Raw genomic sequence first — 20,875 nt, 5'->3', positions numbered from 1 at the left:
CAAGGTGTGATTTGTCCAGTCACAGAACCAACTGAGTGAGTTTCTTCCATGGTTGCTTCTCATAAGAAAAATTCAGATGAAATTAGAATATGCATTGACCCAAGAGACTTGAACAAGGCATTAAAAAGACCTCATCATCCTAATTATACAGTCAAGGAGATTGCAACCCTCATGCCAAATGTTACTGTTTTTTCTGTCTTAGATGCAAAGAGTTCATTTTGACAAGTAATGCTTGATCACAAATCTTCGCTATTGACTACATTCAGTATCCCATTTGGTAGATACAGATTCCTCAGGATGCTTTTTGGAATACATTTTGTCAGTGAAGTCTTTCAGCGTGCAATGGAACAAATTTTTTCAGGCTATCCATGTGCAATAATAGTTGATGATTTACTGGTTGGAGGTAATGGTGAAGCAGAGCATGACAGAAACCTCAGGAAACGTCTTGACAGAGCGTGTGAAGTGAATTTAAAGCTCAGTCCTCTGAAGTGCAAATGCAGACTACCAGAGGTTACTTATGTAGGACATTTATTTACCAGTACAGGCTTATGACCAGATCCTTCCAAGCAAGCAGCCATTCTTGAGATGCCAGCTCCAGACAATATCCAAGCCCTACAGCATTTCCTTGGTATGGTTAACTTGTTGTTGTTGTTGTTGTGTCTTTCAGCTTTTCCCAGTTAGGGGTTGCCACAGTGGAACTCCGGTCTGCTAATGATTGGCAGTAGATTTTTACATGCTGAGTTGCCGGCCCTGATGCACAACCTTCAACGAAGGTACGCCCATTCATGCATGTCTCCACACAAAAGATGCTCTAGCTGAGAATCGAACAGGACAATGTCTTACTGTGAGGCAACAATGCTACATCCCTGACATTAGTGAGTTATCAGTACCTTTAAGAGAGTTGACATGCAAAAATGTTGCATGGTCATGGTTAGAACAACACCGGAGAGCATTTGATAACCTCAAACAGCAAACTGCTAACCCACCTACATTAAGATATTATGATGTCCACAAGCCAGTAGTTCTTTCCTGTGATGCTTCAAAGTTCGGTCTTGGTGCAGTTATTCTTCAAGAGGGCAGGCCTGTTGCCTATGCATCTAGAACTCTTATCCAACTGAGATGCAGTATGTTTAAATTGAGAAGGAACTTTTGGCAATTGTGTTTGCATGTTCGAAGTTCCGTGATTAAATTTATGACCGCGCAATTCAGATAGAAACTGACCATCAACCTCTAGTTACTATTTTAAAGAAGCCTATGCATTCCGCTCCAGCAACACTACAAAGGATGATGCTCAAATTGCAAAAGTATAATTTCAAAATGGTTGTGACGACCATGCCCTGGTCCAGCAATCAAGAAGCCTCAATCCTCACCACTAACACCAGGGAGGTTGTCTTATAGAAGAGAAATGATAACTAATGCACAAAGTACAGTACAATTTCCCTTATGTGCACACAGAGATCACAGTCAGTCTGGGGCTGGTTGCTCCTTTGCTCACCAGGTCCCCAATAAGACTCCCCACTGGCACAGCTATAGAGTCCAGGTCTCAGCCTAGCTGGGCAAGCTAGAACCTCCAGTACTCTCTCTGTCCAACCAGGGCTTTGTGTCCCTGCCAAGTAGCTGACACAACACACACACACTTTGATATAAGTATTTATACAACTTCACAGACACTCCCGGGAAAGGCTGACACAGATTCTCCAGCTGTGCCCCTTTACCCAGACTATACAGTAGTAATTACTGCCACCACCCAGCTAATAATATCAGCTACTAAAAGGCCCTTAAAAGGGTGTCCAATTATTACTGTGCAATATTATAATCCAATGGTAGTATGACTAACAGTCAAGGCTTACTTTAGAGTGGCCTATTGCAATAACCTCTATAAATATGCAATGTACTCTAGAGCTTATCTCTACATAAACCAGCCACAGGTAGAAGGTTTTTAAAATATTTAATAATAAATAATTAAAACACAAGACAAAACTACTACACCACAGAGATATCTAAGAGTTCAGAGATCACACAGAAACTTAAAATAATACAGTAGAACAGGTCTGATTTCAAAGTAAAATACCTAATTAATCTTTACTAGCTTTAACTATTCCTACAAGAAATCACAGTGCTAGAAACTTACATGTGAGCTTAGGCAGAGTGCTGAGTTAGATATCCAAGATCAAAATGCATCCAGTCTCTTGTGAGAAATAGTATTTAAACATTACTAACAAACATGTCTCTAAGGTCCCCTCAAATTACATCATTTTTGACACTTAGGTTTTCCCAGTCTTCATATTGCATCATCTTAACACCTGGTCTGAGTTCTCAGACCACAAACTGCATTATTTACCAATCTAACACCTGCTCAGAAACTTACAACAATACAGGACATTTTGCATATATATTCTAACAGAAACCAGAGTAATAAAGCACCATCCACATGTAAATTCTGGTCATAAACTTTAGCCTTAAAACAATGGGCATGAAACTTTCATCCAGATGCACTGCAGCCAAATTCTAACATGAAAGGGTCACAACATGCTTCACTGGGCCAGCAGAGTGCAATGTTGTCACATACTTTGCAGTTCCACATTTCACAGTATTCTTTTACATTCAAGAAAACATGCCTGTATTTTACATTTATTTACAAATGCCAGAATTATATATCAAATTATGTTTGACTAGGCTGGCAGCCATTCGCCCATCTCTCCCCAATCATCACAACGGTCTATACAAGGGGTAAACGTCTTTATCTGGCAGATACCTTACCCAGATCACCCTGAAATACCACAGAACAGCTTGATGTGGAGAATTTTGACTTTGATGTCATGGAAGTCCTGAATTTTTCTACCAAGAGACTTCATGATCTGAAAGATCATGCAAAGACTGATCCAATTTTTCAAAAGCTCAACCACTTCATCAATGTAGGATGGCCATCAAAACAATCCTGTATACCGCCAGAAGTACAACCTTACTTTCCATACAGAGATGAGATACTGATGGAAGTTGCTATCATTTTCAAATGTCCAATAGTTATTGTTCCAACTTCCTAATAACATGAATACATTCAGATTTTACATTGTGGCCACCCTGGTTCTGATTCTACCAAAAGAAGGGCAAGAGGACTAGGATTTTGGCCTTCTCTAGCAAACGACATTGATAAAGTGCTTTCTTCTTGTTCAATGTGCAAACAGTACTGAGCTGCATTACAAAAAGCGCCTCTTCAGCTAAGCCAAATTCTTGAACTACCTTGATCAACAGTGGCAACTGACATATTTGAGTGGAACAGTCAACATTACTTAGTGTTGGTAGACTCTAATTCAAACTGGTTTGAGATCAATTTGCTACCTAACCTAATGTCCATTGCTGTTATTACTAAAATGAAACATCATTTCTCAGTCCATGGTAGTCCACACAGTTATTACTGACAATGATTCTCAATTTACCAGTCAATTGTTTCAGAGATTTGCTAAAGAGTGGGACTTTATCCATGTTACTAGCAGTCCTGAGTATCCTCAGTCAAACAGCTTTTCTGAATGTGCAGCACAGAGTGCAAAGCAATTACTAGAAAGGTCAAGGCATGGCAATACTGATATCTTCTTGAATTTACTCAGTCTCAGAAATATACCCCATGACAACCAAGTAGGCTGGCCTGCTAACAGCCTTTTATCTGGCAAACCAGAACAAACTTCCCTATCAATTCTAGTTTGTAGGTGCCTAATGTTAAAAAGAACAGCTCAATCAAAGCCCAACTTTTTAAGAAGCATTCTTCTCAGAAATCCAGCTACGATAAAATGAGCAGATTTTTTTGTCCATTAAAAGAAGGAGAGACAGTGAGGATGCAAATGGTGAAAGGGTTTGATCAAATTGGTCAAGTGAGAGGTCCTCTCTCATGTGTTTCCCCACCCATATAATAGTTGGATTGCCATTACAACATTTATCTATTAGGCCCTAGTGGTCTAGGGTATCCCACCACTCTGTTCTCCCCATACTATCATTGGTGCCAGTACTGCACTTTACTCCCATGAGTCATTCCTGATATCCTGTGGTCTCCCCTGCCATGTTCATGTTAGGAAGCTGACCAGGGCTAACAGTGGTGTAGTGGGAATGGACATGCTGAGCTACATGGCTGAATGATATCTTGTATCACTCAGCCATGTAGATACTTTCCTGGAGGTGGTTCTGAGGAGAGAGAACATTGCTAATTAGCATATGTCTCTCCCCAAGGAATGCCTCATTAGCATTCAGCATGGCCGTGTGGTCAGCCCTTTGGGGTGTTGCACGTCTTCATGTCAGAGGGTCATGAAGCACCATGTAGGAGTGGTTGCTGAATTAGGGAAAGGTACATGGAGGTGTATACATCACCATGCCTTAATGAATTCCTCTCAATTTGCCTGTTTCAGTGACAGAGTAGGGACAGTTAACTGCTAATATTACTACTCTTAGTTAAATACTATGCCAGTGAAAAGTGAGAAGAATTAAATGCAAAATGGGTGGAACAAAAGAGGTCATTGTTCCCCTCTACTCATCACTCATTAGACCCATTATAGAGTACAACTCCCCTTTTGGTATGTAACTCACAAGACATCTACAACAACTGGAAAGGCCGCAGAAATACCTGACAAAGACGATTACTGCCCTCAAACAGATGCCCTATGCAGACCGTCTCAAAAAAGTCCAGCTTTACTCCGTCGCATATCGCCTACTCAGAGGTGATCTCTGCCTAACATACAAAGCTATGTCAAACCCAGAGCTGTTGGACATGCTCCACTTAAAGAAATCCCAACCCCTCCAAGCTACATGCTCTAGGGACCTAAACCTTGTCACCACAATAAACAGAACATGCCGGAGGGATAGATTCCTGTCCCAGAGACTTCCCATACTCTGGAATAAACTACCTATCTATATCAAACAAAGCTCCTCATTAGCACTCTTCAAGAAAAATCTTGATGATTGGATGGGAAATAGGAAATTCACCCCAGGGATCACTTCTGTGGCTCTGTTCGACAGTGGCACAGGAAAATAATTTTCTTGGGTGGCAAAAGACAGGTTACCTTTTTGGCTGGGCTTGTATAGGCCCTAGAGCTGATAGCCTAGTACCTACCTGTGAATCTATGAACTGAGCCAAGATCTTACTTAGTGGAATTTGAGGGTATAGAGTACAGGAGAAACTGCAGACATCTTCTTTCTGTATAAGAAATTATATTGCAGCATCGTACCTGCGATACAGACTCTAGATCTCAGAGCAACCCAGACAATGTTCATACCAAAGAACATGTTGCAGTATCCATTCCCATTCCTGATGATGGCCTAGATTTCCCCAAAGTTGAACATTCCTTGAAGACAGTCCCTGTTGCTAGATCCAATTCTGACTTTTATGTTACATGTACAGGTCATATTTCTAGACCTATTGTGAAATAGACAGCAACTTGGACATAGCTGTTTTATATGTGTGTAATTTTGTATGATTGCATGTCGGATAACTGGTTTTGTATAACTGCACGCCAAAAGATCACTTCTGTAAACTGCATGTCATTGAATACTGCCATTTTATATAAGGACTGCTTCTGAAAAAAAACTGACAGAATAAGAGAATGTGAGTGAACAAGCATTTTCTGAAGTAAAAGATGTCTGTAACTCTGATACTTGTCATTATTAATAAGGTGTAATCCAATACCTTTTTACCCAAAAAAATCACCCGTTTTAGGATTGATTAGAGGGGGCAGAGCAACATTTTATGGAAAAATCAGGGCAACTGCCAGCTATGTTTTTGGAGGCAGTGCATTATGGCTCAATTGTGCTCAAGGGTGATTTAGCCTGACTGACTTCTTACATGGGGGGGGGGGGGGTGCAATATGGCCCTTATGTGTACAGTTTGTAAATTCCTGATCCGTGAAGGCACATCGCCGTAGCAATTTGGACTTTAACGAGGTATCTGAACAATCATTATTCTACCACAAGCTCTGTCTATATATCTGGAACAGCTTAGCCTTAAATCCTCCTCGTCCTTATAAAATTGACCTAGCCTTTTTGGATATTCACTCAATTCTTCATGTTGACTCAGGTGCGGTCTGTAAAAATCTAATCATGCTGGGCATACTGCAGTACTGGACACACGATCACACAAGTAACCTTGTCGATTAGCCGTTTTCTACATAATTTGGCGTGCCCACACGTCATGGTGTTAACTTTCCTACTGCCTGCAAAGCTGCAAAACATCACTTTGTGTTTAAAACTCTACCAGAGTTTCAAAACAAGAAAATACTACCAGGATATTTTTTCCGTGTAGTTTGATATGTCTTGAAAATAGATCACGGCTGAAAAAGGGTTCCTCTAGTTCAGTGCGCCAAGCTGCAATACTAATAATTACATAAAACAGACAGTAACTGTACAGTACTACTACTAATATTTCTATCATCACTCCACCAAGTCTGAGGCTGGTGTTATTGATACTCCATCCGGCACAAAACATTTATGTTTGGTCGATACTAGAGTTAGTCCGTCACTATGGAGACAGAGGACTGTAAAGAGGAGAGGAAATGTTGTTTGGAAGTGGGAGGGAATAGGAAGTGAGTCATATCTAACACTACGGTAGTTTACAAGGAAGGGTAGTTGAAAATTGTAGGATTTAGCTTCTGTAAGTGTTTTGTATTGTTTTTTTTTTCTTCAATCAGACATGTTTTTATTAAATTATTTTTCTGTAGTGAATATGATTTCCGCACATGCTCAGTATAGTAAAAATAAATTGGATAGGCTTCTCGATGTTTTGGTAAATTGTCTGTTTGGATATATTGTTTGCATTCTGTAATTGGCCAGTTTGGACAGTGTATTCCTGAATGATTATCGTAACATAAAACGGGAGTTTTCGTGTGCGAAAAACAAATTTGTTTGTAATGCTTTGTGCTAGCAAACTGGAGTAAAACAGCTCCTTTTTGAATATTTGCAAACAGCTGCGGTCTGTTAGTATTGAACTGTTGTTTGGGGTAGCCTATATTTGAATGAAGAAAGGCAAAGCTGAAATATTTTACCGATTTATTTTGTTACACAGATTGTTAGACTCAGTTGTTTCACAACATTATTAGATCACTGTGAATAAACTCCCTTGTTGTGACGGTAGGCTGCGGCCCATTGTATAAGTGTTTTACCTCTACAGAGTACTTCTCATTTAAGCTAGTAAGTCATTTGGGAGTGAGTTTTGTATTGTGTTATAATTGTATTAACATTATAGTTTTCCCACAACTTGAGCACCGAATACAACAAATCCCAGTGTGCATTGCTTGTTGTCCCTGACTTAACCAGGAAGCAAGGGTACTAATGCATGATCAAGTCATTGAGAAGCCCTGTGTATTTTCTGTCATACTCGGAAACAAATGCCCAAAAGAAAACTGGTAAAATAACAACACGTTTTGCATTTGCGTGCATTTTCTGAAGGACATGAAGCCTAAAACTCAAATGTATGTCATCATCTAGCTACTTCAGTCCTTAATGATTTGCCAAAGAACCACACTTTTTATGCGGAACATACAACTGAGACAAATATCTGAACATTTGAATAGGACGGGAGTTCTTGCCCTTTAGAAAATGTTCGTTGACACAGAACCTGAAGTTCTGACATGTATGCATTTATTTGATGTTTATTTAAGTGAATTAGAGCAATATTTAAAGCTTGTCATTGAAGTTAGGGATCTGATCCTGATTCTTAGCAAAGAAGTTGAGATCTGTGCTAATAAGTCAGCATGCCTTTGACACAGTTGAGAAGTGGACATACTGTGGCAAGTGTTCAAACTTGAGACCGAAAGTGTAAAATATAGTTGCATGCAAAGATGCATTTTAATATTTATAGATAAAGTTGCATAATAAATTAACTTAAAGACATCGAAACACAGAAATTATGGTAATTCCTTTTATTGGATCATTTCAGATTTTGCAGTTACTCCTGTTTTTGGGATAGCATGAACCCTTCATGAAGTATTCTTGACAAAGGACTGAGTTCTTGGTGAAGGGCAGCTGGCTCCAGCTAACCTGAAACTTGGAGTAATTTCAAAATCTATGTTAGTCCAGTAAAGGTGTTGCATCATGTCTGTGTTCCAGTGTTATTGCGTTTTCTGTTGGTGAACTAATTATGCATTTCTTATTTTTTCTGTTATAAATTGTTGTTTCTGAATTTGATTGGACAGTTGGGAAGATCATCTTTTCTCTTTGGCTTGGATGGTTTTAGCCCTCCAAAGTGAGTGGCATACTTCGTGATGTGACATTTCAGATCTGCATTTATTTCCCAAAACTCTTCTTTTGTAAGGATATGTGTGATACACTTTAAACACTGATGGGCAGGAAGCTGTGTAGAACAACCTGTATGACAAGATTATGCTGCATGACCCGTACTTAAATAGTTGCTTGATGTATCAGATGGAAGAGTGCATTATACATTTATATAATGTGTCTGGTATATGTTGTACATCTAGCAGTTGAGTTTAGAGGATTGAGACTGAGCTGCTAACATAGCTTTATCCTTTAGCCATGTGTGTTTCCCTTGGTCTTCATTTGCCTACTGTGGTTCATTGTGAGTCTCTTGGCACAACAGGGCTTCCCGAGTTGACCCTGAAAAGAGGCATTTGCACTTAATGGGCTTACCTGTTAAAGAAATAATATCATTCATTCATTTTCTCATAACCATCTTACCCTTTTTAGGGTTGTAGAACCAGAAGTTACAGAGAACTACTCCTGGATGATTGCAGACACCTAATATAATACATCCACACCTACACATACTTATTGCTACTTTCACAGAATGACATGTGTTTGGAATGTAGGAGAAAACCAGCACATTTTGCAAAAACTCATGTGGACATAGGGAGGATATGCAGACCCTACACAGAGAGGGAATCCAGTTACGAAGAGTTGAATGTGTGGCAGTCATCTTGTACAGCAAAAATGTGCTGTAGTTTGTTTTTCGGAGCCAAGGCAGTGATTTCACAAAGGTTGTAACAAGTAGGTATTGAACATCGGGAGCCAAGGCAGTGATTTCATAAAGGTTGTAACAAGTAGGTATTGAACATCACTGTCTGTTTTTTATACATATATATACATATATATATATATATATATATATATAAATCACCTAAGTCTGTTATATATATATAAATCACCAAGGCTTAAAAAAGAAAAAAAAACAGAAGCTTTAGTTGTGAGTGGTGGTAGTGGGAGAGAGAATTAAGGTTGTCTCAGTAAGGCTTAAAAAAGAAAAAAAAAACAGAAGCTTTAGTTGTGAGTGGTGGTAGTGGGAGAGAGAATTAAGGTTGTCTCAGTGTCAGTGGTATAGCAGCACACTTGCCTCTCGTGCAGAAAGCTGTGGATTCTATTCCCGCACTTGGTAGATCAATTGCTAATACTTCAGTGCAGCATATCCTGGGGGGGTTGCACTCTTCGGTGTGTTGTCCTTCTGATAAGATGTTAAACCAAGATCCCATCTGCTTGAGTTAGTGGTAGCTCAGACAGATGTACAAGATCCCATGTCGCATGTTGATAAGTGTAGGGAAGTTCCTTGACGGCATGGCCAAATTTCACCTAGTAGTATAAATACCACCTCGGGTGTCCCTTGAAAAGAGGCAACTAGCCTAGCAGGACTAACCTGATCAACAAAGGATAAGTAAAATAAAAATATAAAGTTAAGTTTTGACAAGTCCCAGTAAAAATGTACAGCAGTAGCAGAGAACACCTCAACTACCCTAATACTGAAAAGGAATGGTACATAGAATGATAAAGAAAACTAGTATGTAAAATCAAAGTTAGGAGAAAAAGTGACTCTGACAAGCAGCTTTTAAATTTTAACCTTGTTGAAATTGGAGAATGCAGAGGGCCACATAGTGATATTTAATGCTCTAAAGAGTATGATTGCTAGGGTGTGCACATATTAAAAGAGATTATTCTGGTACAGAATGTTGATTCACTGTACTTCGAGTTCTAGGCATTATCAACAAATAGTAATATTCCATTAGTTAATTCCACAACAAAGAAGAAATGTGTGTTTTTTTTTTTTCGCCAAGTTTAGCCTTTTCCTGTATACTGCAAACCAGTTCGAGCAGGAGATTATTGTATAATTACAGTGTTACAATATATTTTTAAGGCCAGTGACCTCAAATGAGATTAGAAAATTAAAAACAAATAGTAAATTCTTTTCACTTCAGAGTGGGGAGTCGATGGAATAAACTACCTTTGAAAATCAAACACGAACAAATTCTTGTAAGTTTTAACTAATGTGGACTTATTGTTCAGTGATATGGTATACAATAGGAGGGCTCACTGGAGTAGGACCTACCTAGCCTAAGCATACTAGGTTGGCTATCAGCCCTTGGGCCTATACAAGCCCAGCCGAAAAGGTACCCTGGCTTTTGCCACCCAAGAAAAATATTTTCCCATGCCACTGTCGAGCAAAGCCACAGAGGTGGTCCCCGGGGTGAATTTCCTATTTCCTATCCAATCATCAAGATTTTTCTTGAAGAGTGCTAATGAGGAGCTTTGTTTGATATAGATATGTAATTTATTCCAGAGTATGGGAAGTCTCTGGGACAGGAATCTTTCCCTCTGGCATGTTCTGTTTATTGTGGTGACAAAGTTTAGGTCCCTAGAGCGTGTAGCTCGGAAGGATTGGGATTTCTTTAAGTGGAGCATGTCCAACAGCTCTGGGTTTGACATAGAGGTGATCTCTGCCTAGCATACAAAGCTGAGTAGGCGATATGCGACGGAGTAAAGCTGGAGTTTTTTGAGACGGTCTGCATAGGGCATCTGTTTGAGGCCAGTAATCCTCTTTGTGAGGTATTTCTGTGGCCTTTCCAGTTGTTGTAGATGTCTTGTGAGGTACATACCAAAAGGGGTGTTGTAATGGGTCTAATGAGTGATGAGTAGAGGGGAACAATGACCTCTTTTTTTTTTTTCTGGATGAGAAGCCTTTTGTGATGAGGTGTGCCACGTAGAAGGATTTCCTGACTACTGTGGCAATGTGATTATCAAAGGAGAGACTACTGTCCACCTGTGTCCCAAGGTCTCACTTTCGGTGTTAAGTATACTACCACCTGTGTTGTAGTTCATGGGTACAGAGTTTTTACCAAAGGGGATGACAATGCACATTTTGGCATTGAGCTTGAGGCCATGGCTTTGACACCAAGCATCTGTCTCAGTGAGGCCCTTTTGTAGGATGTCCACATCGTTAGGAGTTTCGATTATGGCTCCTAGTTTGCAGTCATCTGTGAACTTCATTAGCCAAAGACCTTCTGTGTTAGCCTGTACTTCAGAGAAGTAGATACCAAACAGAAGAGGACCCAAGACTGAACCCTGTGGTACTCCACTTATCACTGGTCTGAAGTCGGATTTGGAGTGTGCTACTTTCACAGTGTAGGTTCTGTCAGTGAGCTAGTTGGCAACCCATCTTGTGACATAGGGATTTATACCTAGTTTAGTGAGTTTGTCTATAATTCTAGAGTGGGGGATGGTGTCGAAAGCCTTGGCAAGATCTCGATAGGCTGTGTGAACCACCTTACCCTTGTCTACGGCTTTGGAGACTGCTTCAAAAAAGTCTATCAGGTTTAGGAGACATGATCTGCCTTTTACAAACCCAAACTGGGTGGGGTCCAGAGTTTGGAGATTACCAATGTCTTTCTTTGTTTATAAGTTCCATGATGATACATTCCATGGCCTTGGAGACCAGGCTCGTCAGGCTAATTGGGTGGTAGTTCCTGGGGTCAGTGGTGGCTCCCCCTTTGTGGAGCGGGATAACCGTTGCTGTGCGCCATTCAGCAGACACAAAGCCTGAGGTGAGGCTATGATTGAACATGGTACTTACGTCTGGTGCCAGTTCATTCTGTAGTCCGTGTAGAATGCAGCCTGGGATGTTGTCTGGTCCCATGGATGCTGTGTTCTTGGCTTTGGAGAGTCTGTTTTTTACCTGCGCAGCCGTGATTACAGGAGCTTTGCATTCTTCCTAGAGTCCAACTAGAGTTGTTCCTATTAACTTTTCCATGGATAATAAAAGTCAGCACCAAAGTAATACATATAATCTATTTTTTAAACATTTATACAGTTGTATCATATCACCTCTATACATACGGTAAAACAGAGATTATAGTTTCAACTTTTTCAGTCTCTCCTGACACCTGGTATATGTTATGCCATGGATTGTCCTGGTGAAAAATGTTATGCCATGGATTGTCCTGGTGAAAAATCTTTGTATCTTTTCTATTCACTTGTAATTTAGAATATGTACATATCCCTCTCCCATACACCATTGTAAATCATTATCGTATTATGGCTTTGTTGTATATTGGTATCAGTTCCTTCTCATCCTTAATGGACATCTGTCTAAATATAGTGCATGTAGTAGTGATTTCAAGACCTTATTTATATGGCCAGAAAACTGTAAATTGTTGTCAGTGAAAATTCCAAGGTCCTCCTGTTACGTATAAACTTCCAAAGCCTCCACATACATTCCATATGGATATCTAAATATTTCTTCCACAAAAATGCATAACCTTAGATGTTATGTGATCCTATCTCGCCTACATTCTGAATGATGGGTTCGGAGCCGATCCCTCGGCTCCGACTCGGCACGCTTATGCCAAAGAGCGAAGTCTCTTATTGGCTGAGCTTACTATATCCCAGGATGCACCACTACCAGTCCCCCAGATCTCGTTTGCCGCTTCCCTGCGAAGACGTGGTCTCGAGCTGGCTGGGCTGAGTAGCTTTTATTAACTACTTTTCTGTCAGTTTTTTGCTGTTTTTTGGTCACAAAAGCTGTTTTAACGGCTATCGCTCTTTGTGTACGTTTGGATTGTGAAAACTGTTGTGTGTGATTGGGTTGAGTTTGTTTTCGGCCCCCCTTACATCCAGGGCCTTCCCGGACTGTCAACCTTTGAAAACTTTTCAGGGTCTCAAGTCTATAGTTGTTTAGAGTTCCCTGTCATTTACAGGAAGTGTTTGTGTTAAACTATAACTGTAAGCTTAGATTTATCATAAGTAAATCTATAGTTGTTTAATTTCCTGTCAAAGTTACTAGAATTGTTTAACATCATGTCTCAAACCCCTAGGCCTTCGGGCTTTAAAAAATGTTCGAAATGTGGTTTTAAAATGTCTATTACTGGCGATCATTCGCTCTGTGTATATTGTCTAGGGGCAAAGCACTTGCAGGAGTCATGCAGCGTATGTCACGCTTTTTCCTCAAGGGTCCTCCAGGAGAGGAAAAATAAATTGATTCTTAAGGGGTTAATTAAACCCTCCTTTGAAGAAGCCTTGGCATCCTCTCCGGCTCCGGCCAAAAAGAAAAGGGCTTCGGTTCCGACCAGTCCGTCGGATCCGACTGCCAAGAGACTTAGGCAGGCCTCTCCTTCGGCTCCAAAGACTTCGGAGCCGAGGTCGGAACGGTCTGCCTCGATGCCACCAGTATCGACTCCTCTGGCTTCGGAGCCGATGGCTGGGGCATCGAGGCGGGTCACCTTCGCCGGCTCCGCTGCTCGGAGCCGACAAGGGTCGCCCGCTCAGACACTTCCTCCTCGGCGCCGAAGTCTACCTCGGCACCGATGGAATCTGGTGTGAGTATTCCCTCGGCGCCGATACTCATCGAGTCGCCTCGGAGCCGGTCCCCTAGCCCTTTGGGGCCGATGGAGAGGCCTTCTCGAACCCGTTCTGTTTCCTCTCGGTCTTCGAGAATGTCGGATTCTGATATAGACAGGGTGCTCCAAAGACTATTCCAGTCCCCAGTCTTCCAAAAATTTGTTTCGGTTCCGACCCAGTTGGCTTCGGAGCCGATGACCTTGGCCCACCCCATTGCCATTCCTCCTCCGACTGCTTCGGCTCCGTCGGAGCAGGTGCTGTTGGAGCCGGTGGAGATCTCGGGGTCGGCTCCGACCCTTACTCCAACCCGGGCCCTCGGGTCCGAGTTTGGTACGCTGGCTTCTTCGGCTGGACCCGAGGGCGATGTTTCGGGACCTATGCTTTCGGTTCCGAGCCTCCCCCTCGGTGCTTCAGCTGCGGGACTTCCGTCGGTTATCACGGCTCCGGAGACCGGACACTCCCAGGATTCTGGGGGTCTGGCTTTCAGGGCCATGAGGAGTGCCTTGGCCAAGTCCTCTTCGGCCATCTCTCCGGCTTTACCGGCACCTTCCCTGGGCGTGGAGACTGGGTCTTTGGCAGTCCCCCTGTCTGTAGCCAGCGGAGCCCCTAGGCCTGAGGTTACCCCCAGTGGGGTTCCCTCCTCCTGAGGGTTCTTCGGAGTTGTCTTCAGAGGAACCCCCAAGGAAGAGATCGTGCAAGAGGAAGCACGTGGACTCCCCCGAGTCTATTACATCAGACACTGATATGGATGATGCAGAGGGGTCCCCGAAGTCGTCCTCGGATGATGTCTCATTCGCAGACATCTTAGAGATCCTCAAACAACGAGGCGGCTGGATATCCAAACCCCTCTGCGGACGAGTCAGTGCTCCTCAAGGCCTTTGGAGCTCAGCCTCCGCCTCCTGGGTGTCTCCGCCTTCGACGAGCTTCTGGATTTAGTTTGTCGAAGGGCGTGGGAACATCCAGATACCGTGGAACCAGTCCCTTCTCGTCCAAATAAATTTTTGTCTGCTCCCCGCGGAGAAGGAGTTCCTTACTAAAGGCGTGGCTGTAGATGCCATGGTGGTGGCATCTGCTACACAACAGGACGTGGCAGAGGCTTCAACGTCCGTCCATCCTCCTAATAAGGAGTCTAGGAGTATGGACAGGCACGGAAGCGCACCCTGACTTCAGCGGCCTTTACCTTAAGGTCTCTGAATTATTTGGCACATTTTACCAGGCTTCAGAGGGATCTGGTCAAGGAGTTGTCAGATTCCTCTCGGTAACCTACCTGAGCAGCTAGCCCAGTCGGTTAGCTCTCAGTTGGCTATCCTTACGCCAATTTCTAACTCGTCCATGAGGCTCATTTCCTATGCGGCCGAAGGGCGGGTAGAGCGGCAGGCACAGGCGTGGCTCTCGTGAGACAAGCCTGGCTCCGCTTGTGTCAGTTTCTGGAGGCCTTCAAATCTTCCTTCGCCGACGCTCCCTTTGATGCGTCCTCATTGTTTAGACCCAAGGTGAAAGACACCCTTACCGCTGTGAGCAAGAGGGAAAAACTTTATCTGCCGTAGGTGCCCGTTATTCCACTCCTTCGGCCTTACCCCAAGGCTAAAGGAGGGGGAAAAATGTGGTTCCGCAAATCTCGCAAGTTTTTCTCCCAACAGCAGGAAGATTCCCCGTCCAGAGGCAGAGGACGGGGAAATTTTTCAGGGAGACGCCGTCCCAGAGGCGGCAGAGGGCCCCGCAATTCTGGAGACCGCGAGTCCTTTCGTGGCTCTTCAGCCTCCCACACGTCATGAGGGATTGCCCGGCTGTGCTGCTCCGGAGCCAGTCGGGTGCCGTTTTGCCAAGCACCTAAAAGCCTGGGAGTCAATCACTCAGGACAGATGGGTGCTTCGGATCATTGCCGGAGGTTACACCATCCCATTCACATACTCACAGCCCCCAGGGTGTTCACCAAGTGTTTGGCAGTAGTGACGGCTCACCTGAGAAGTCTTGGATTCCAAGTGTTTCCCTATCTCGACGACTGGCTCCTGACTGCCACCACCAGGCATCTACTAATGGACAACCTCAAAGCCACCATCTCCCTGGGTGTTTCCCTGGGGATTACATTCAATTGGTCAAAGTCTGTCTTGCTGCCCTCTCAACGCATAAAGTTTATAGGAGCAGAGATAGACTCAACATTGATGCGCGTCTTTCTTCCTGCCGAAAGGATCCGAACTTTACAGGGCCAAGTTCAAGCTCTGATCTCGAGATCCAAAGCCCCAGCCAGGATGGTTCTACAGGTTTTAGGCTCAATGTCTGCCACAGTTCTTTTAGTTCCTCTAGCAAGATTACACATGAGGATTCTTCAGTGGCTCTTGTCAACTCAATGGTCTTTTCAGGATCTTCCCCTCAATCATCACATCATGATTACGGAAATATGCAAAAGGGACCTGCGCTGGTGGCTTCAGACATCCAACTTGGATCAAGGGAAACCCTTTGTCCTCCCCCCTCCAGTGGTTACCCTGACGACAGATGCCTCCCAGATAGGGTGGGGGGGGCATTGTCTGGGCAGGCTAGTTCAGGGCTCCTGGCTTCCAGACGAAGCTCTTCTCCACATCAACGTGTTGGAGATGAGGGCTGTACTTCTATCCCTACAGGCCTTACACAAGTTTCTTCCTCAGGGCATCATCGCCATCCACACAGACAACATGTCGGTGGTCTGGTATCTGAACAAACAAGGAGGGACCAGATCGTATCCCCTTTGCAGAGAGGCCATGAGAGTGTGGGAATGGGCTGTAGCTACCAACCGTTTCTTGGTAGCGACCCACATCCCGGGAAAGTCAAATGTATTGGCGGACAAATTAAGCAGGACAATTCTCTCTCCTCACGAATGGTCTCTAAACCGCACAGTAGCAGCCCAGGTTTTCAAGAGATGGGGGACGCCATGCTGCGACCTATTTGCAACTCCACAAAACGCCAAGTGCCAAAGGTTCTTCTCCTTGATTCCACATCAGGAAGTACCAGCCATGGATGCTCTAGCACAACCTTGGCCAACAGGGCTACTTTATGCCTTTCCTCCAATTCCACTCCTTCCCAAAGTTATTCAAAAAGCTTCTCAACTGGGGTCTTTAATGATTCTGATTGCCCCATACTGGCCTCGTCAGATATGGTTTCCTTACCTGAAGAAGCATGCAGTGGACGATCCGTGGACCTTAGACCTGATTCGGACTTGCTAATCCATCAGTCGGGACATTGGCATCAGTCCCTTCAATCCTTGAAATTGACAGCTTGGCTCCTCCACTTCCGACCTTAGTTAGAAGGCACACACTAGATCCGGAAGTTGTTCACATTTTATCTTCGGCCCACAAACCCACCACTAACAAATTGTACCTCAGTAAGTGGAAGAGGTTTGCTATCTGGGCTCAACTCAAGGGCTTAGACCCTATCACTGCTCCTGTCCCAGAGGTTTTGAAATTCTTAACATCCCTGTTTAATCAGGGATCTTCTGTCTCAACCATTAAAGTCCAACTAGCGGCTATCTCTAAATTCCACGAATCCATGGATCCTCCTTTGATGAGCAGCAGACTATGCAAAACGTTCATTAAAGGTGCGAGTCTATTAAGACCACCAGTTTTCATCCTGCACCTCCGTGGGATCTTGATTTAGTGCTTCGCATTAACATCTCCCCCTTTCGAACCGGCTGCTACATGCGAGTTAAAATATCTGTCTTGGAAAACGGCATTCTTAGTGGCTATTACTTCTGCAAGAAGAGTTTCAGAGCTTCAAGCCCTGTCTATTAAACCACCGTACTTGATTTTCCACAAGGATAGAGTATCACTTAGGCCTAATCCATCCTTTGTCCCAAAGGTCTGTTCTAGTTTCTGTCTTCAACAATCTCTAGAGCTACCAGTTTTCTTTCCAAAATTCTCCAATGAAGCAGAATACACTCTCCATAAATTGGATGTTCACAGGCAATTACGCTTCTATTTAGACAGGACTCAGCAACTTCGTAAGTCAGACCAGTTGTTTGTGTCCTTCTCAGATAATAAATTGGGCCAAACCATCACAAAAGCCACTATCTCAAAATGGATCAGAGATTGCATAGCTCAGGCCTATTCTTCTTGAATAAGCAACTTACAACATCTATCAAAGCTCATTCTACCAGAGCTATGGCTACTTCTATAGCCTTTCATTCCAAGCTCGCTATATCGGAAATTTGTGCTGCGGCTACTTGGTCCAACCCGCACACTTTCATTTCCCACTACAAATTAGATGTGGCATCTAAAGGACGAGCATCATTTGGTTCCACGGTACTCAGGAGTGTTTTCCAGTGAGCCACCCAGGATTCAGGTGCTAGGACGCTGTCCCATCATTCAGAATGTAGGCGAGATAGGATCACATAACATCTTTTAGTTATGTACTCACCATAACTTCAGATGTTTGGGATCCATCTCGCCACATTCCTGATACCCACCCTCCTTCCCCCTGCCTTGGAGATCAGAAGAGATTGAACGGTTTTGAGTTCTACTGTTTTTATCTTGTTTCATCTGACGATGTTATATAAGCAGGGCGTGCATGTGTGCATGTATGCGGACAAACTAGATCTGGGGGACTGGTAGTGGTGCATCCTGGGATATAGTAAGCTCAGCCAATAAGAGACTTCGCTCTTTGGCATAAGCGTGCCGAGTCGGAGCCGAGGGATCGGCTCCGAACCCATCATTCAGAATGTAGGCGAGATGGATCCCAAACATCTGAAGTTATGGTGAGTACATAACTAAAAGTTTTAGCAGACTAAATGAAGCAACTACTCTGAACCTGTTCACGTAATTTATCTAAATAACTTTGCAGTTCCTGATGATATGGATGGAGCTGCCTCTGCACTTTTGGCATCATCTGCAAAGTTTTCTACCTAACATTTGAACTGTTGGGGAAAACTTGCTGTAAACACATGAAATAAGATCCTTGTGGGACACCTTTATTGATTTTTTTTCCCTTGGATCTTACTCCAGGAGTACAAACCCAGGCTTTCCCATTATCCACCTGACTAAATCCTTGTTGAATTTCCATTGTGACAAAGGTTTCAAAATAGAGCTGTAAGGAACACAATCAAAGGTTTTAGCCAAGTCCATCAGCTGGTACCTTTTCATCCAAGGCCCATATTTCTGCATTAAATTTAATTAAATTAGTAATGGTGGATCTCAGAGGTAAAGCTGTGCTATTATATATCACAATAATCTTGGAATTCTGATTCCATTGATATTCATAGTACAAGATGTTCAAAGGTTTTATCAGTTTATACTTGTTAGACTTGCTAGCCTAAAATTAGCCGCATTATATGAAGACACACCTTTGTGTATTGGAATAATAGCATCTTTCTAGTAAGGAGGGACATGTCCCAATATCAAACTGTTGTGGAATAAGTAGGGTAATGGTTTCAGTACTGCCACCTTAATACCCTTCATGAAGAACCAATTAATCTCATCTGGGCCCAGGGATGAGTACTGTTTAATTTTACATAAAACTTTTGCAAACAATTCCTTCATCACCAGACTGAGAGCATAGTTATTGGTAACATCTAAGAAATTTACATCCTGAGATGAATGGTACATCTGCTTGGGTAGGTAGAAGTTGGTAAAGTTCTCAACCACTTCAGACAAGTTCATTGATATTGTGATATGTGCCAGTGCTTGTTTCACTCGTGTGTTCTCTGTGTAACATTGGGTTTTGTTAACATTTGTATTCCCTTAGCCCCCTCCAGTCTAACACGTGATATGTAAAGGAGGTAGGAGTGTTAGAGACGGTAGCCTCTCATTCAGAGTATATTAGTTCTAGTTGCATAGCCTCTCATTCAGAGTATATTAGTTCTAGTTGCATTTTGCTTACGTTAAGTTGTATTCCAAAAACATTAGTGTCAGATTTTAATCAGTCCTTTAGTCATCCACTCCTTCCCTGATACCTGCTTTAATGTAGTCAGAATTTTAGAGGATGCACATCCTAAGCCAGCACTCTGGGAGTGCAAGTCAACAAACTAATACTAGATGGGGGATTAGTCTGTCTCTGGACACATTCACATACTGTCTTAGTCTCTGGCTCTTTTATACTCTGCGCACATAGTTATGAACAGTTTAGATGTTAGTCTAGCAGTATTGTCATTAATTTTTTTGACTGAGGGACCAGTTAACTTTTGTAAAATTTAAGGACCGTTGTATGGCTAGAAATATACCATTAAAGTAACTGTGTGGTTGCATTGCATTGTCTGAATCATCACAGTAGATAAGTTGTTTCTTTTTTTTTCTGTCTATTTAATAAGTAGTGAAATGCAAGCCATAAAAGATGAAGCAGGAACTGTTGTACAGTAAGCCGAACAGGAATCTGATCCCAAAACGTAGCTGACTAGTAAACATGATTTTCAGTGTCATTCCCGATATTTGCCTTACAGCTTTATACTATGCATAAAGTTTAAAAATTGTGATAAAATAATGGATTATAGTCAGTAAATAATGCCAGGCATTCAATTTATAAGCGCCTTCATCTTCAAAAATAAATTTTAATACGTATCTATTTTTTTTTTTACTTACGTGATTAATACCACTATTTTACAATGTTCTTGATTTTGAACATTTGTCTCTGATGATTGAACTAATAGTTGACATCTGAGCCCTGTAATGCTTATTTTTATTTAAGACAAGCTGATGGGAACAATGCCATTTTCAGCTACAATCTGGTTACAGTTGTGATAGTAAGAGGTGTGACACCCCACCCATTCCATAGATGAAATACATTTAACTAATGGTGAGCTGTGGTTTAATTGCTTGCTATCTGTACTAAATGCTTCTTAAAATATAAGATGTAAGATATTCAGAAACTGACAAACTGACAAAAACATGCTAATAACAGAGGCATGATCAAATAACGTTCACACTGCCACATGTCATGAAATCAAATAGGTTAATAAAAGCATTAAAGGTTGCATGTTGATCAAGGTTGATAAGCAATGTTGCTTTTAGACTGCCAGTTCTGTATCTGAACAAATGCTGGAGGCAAAAGCAGACAAATTCAAGCTTTGTCCACTTGGTCAGGTGACCATTTTCAGCTTCTCATCTCATAATATTGTGTAATTAGATGTAAATGAGTTAAATCATGTAAACTGCTTAAGAGTATCCATGGAATCATTATTCAGAATGAGTTGGATAGAACACAAACTGTTAGGGGTACATTAAGGCTCAACGAGAACAGCACTCGTATGTCTAGGTAGTCTGATGTCCCACACCCAGTCCCCTATAAGAGACGTATATAGGTAAGTAAAAGTGCTGGTTAAAGTGCA

This window comes from Protopterus annectens, chromosome 2.part2 (genome assembly GCF_019279795.1).
Source record: "Protopterus annectens isolate FY-2018-M chromosome 2.part2, PAN1.0, whole genome shotgun sequence".
NCBI lineage: Eukaryota > Metazoa > Chordata > Ceratodontiformes > Protopteridae > Protopterus > Protopterus annectens.
The sequence above is the reverse complement of the archived record's forward strand: the minus strand, read 5'-3'. Positions refer to the sequence as shown.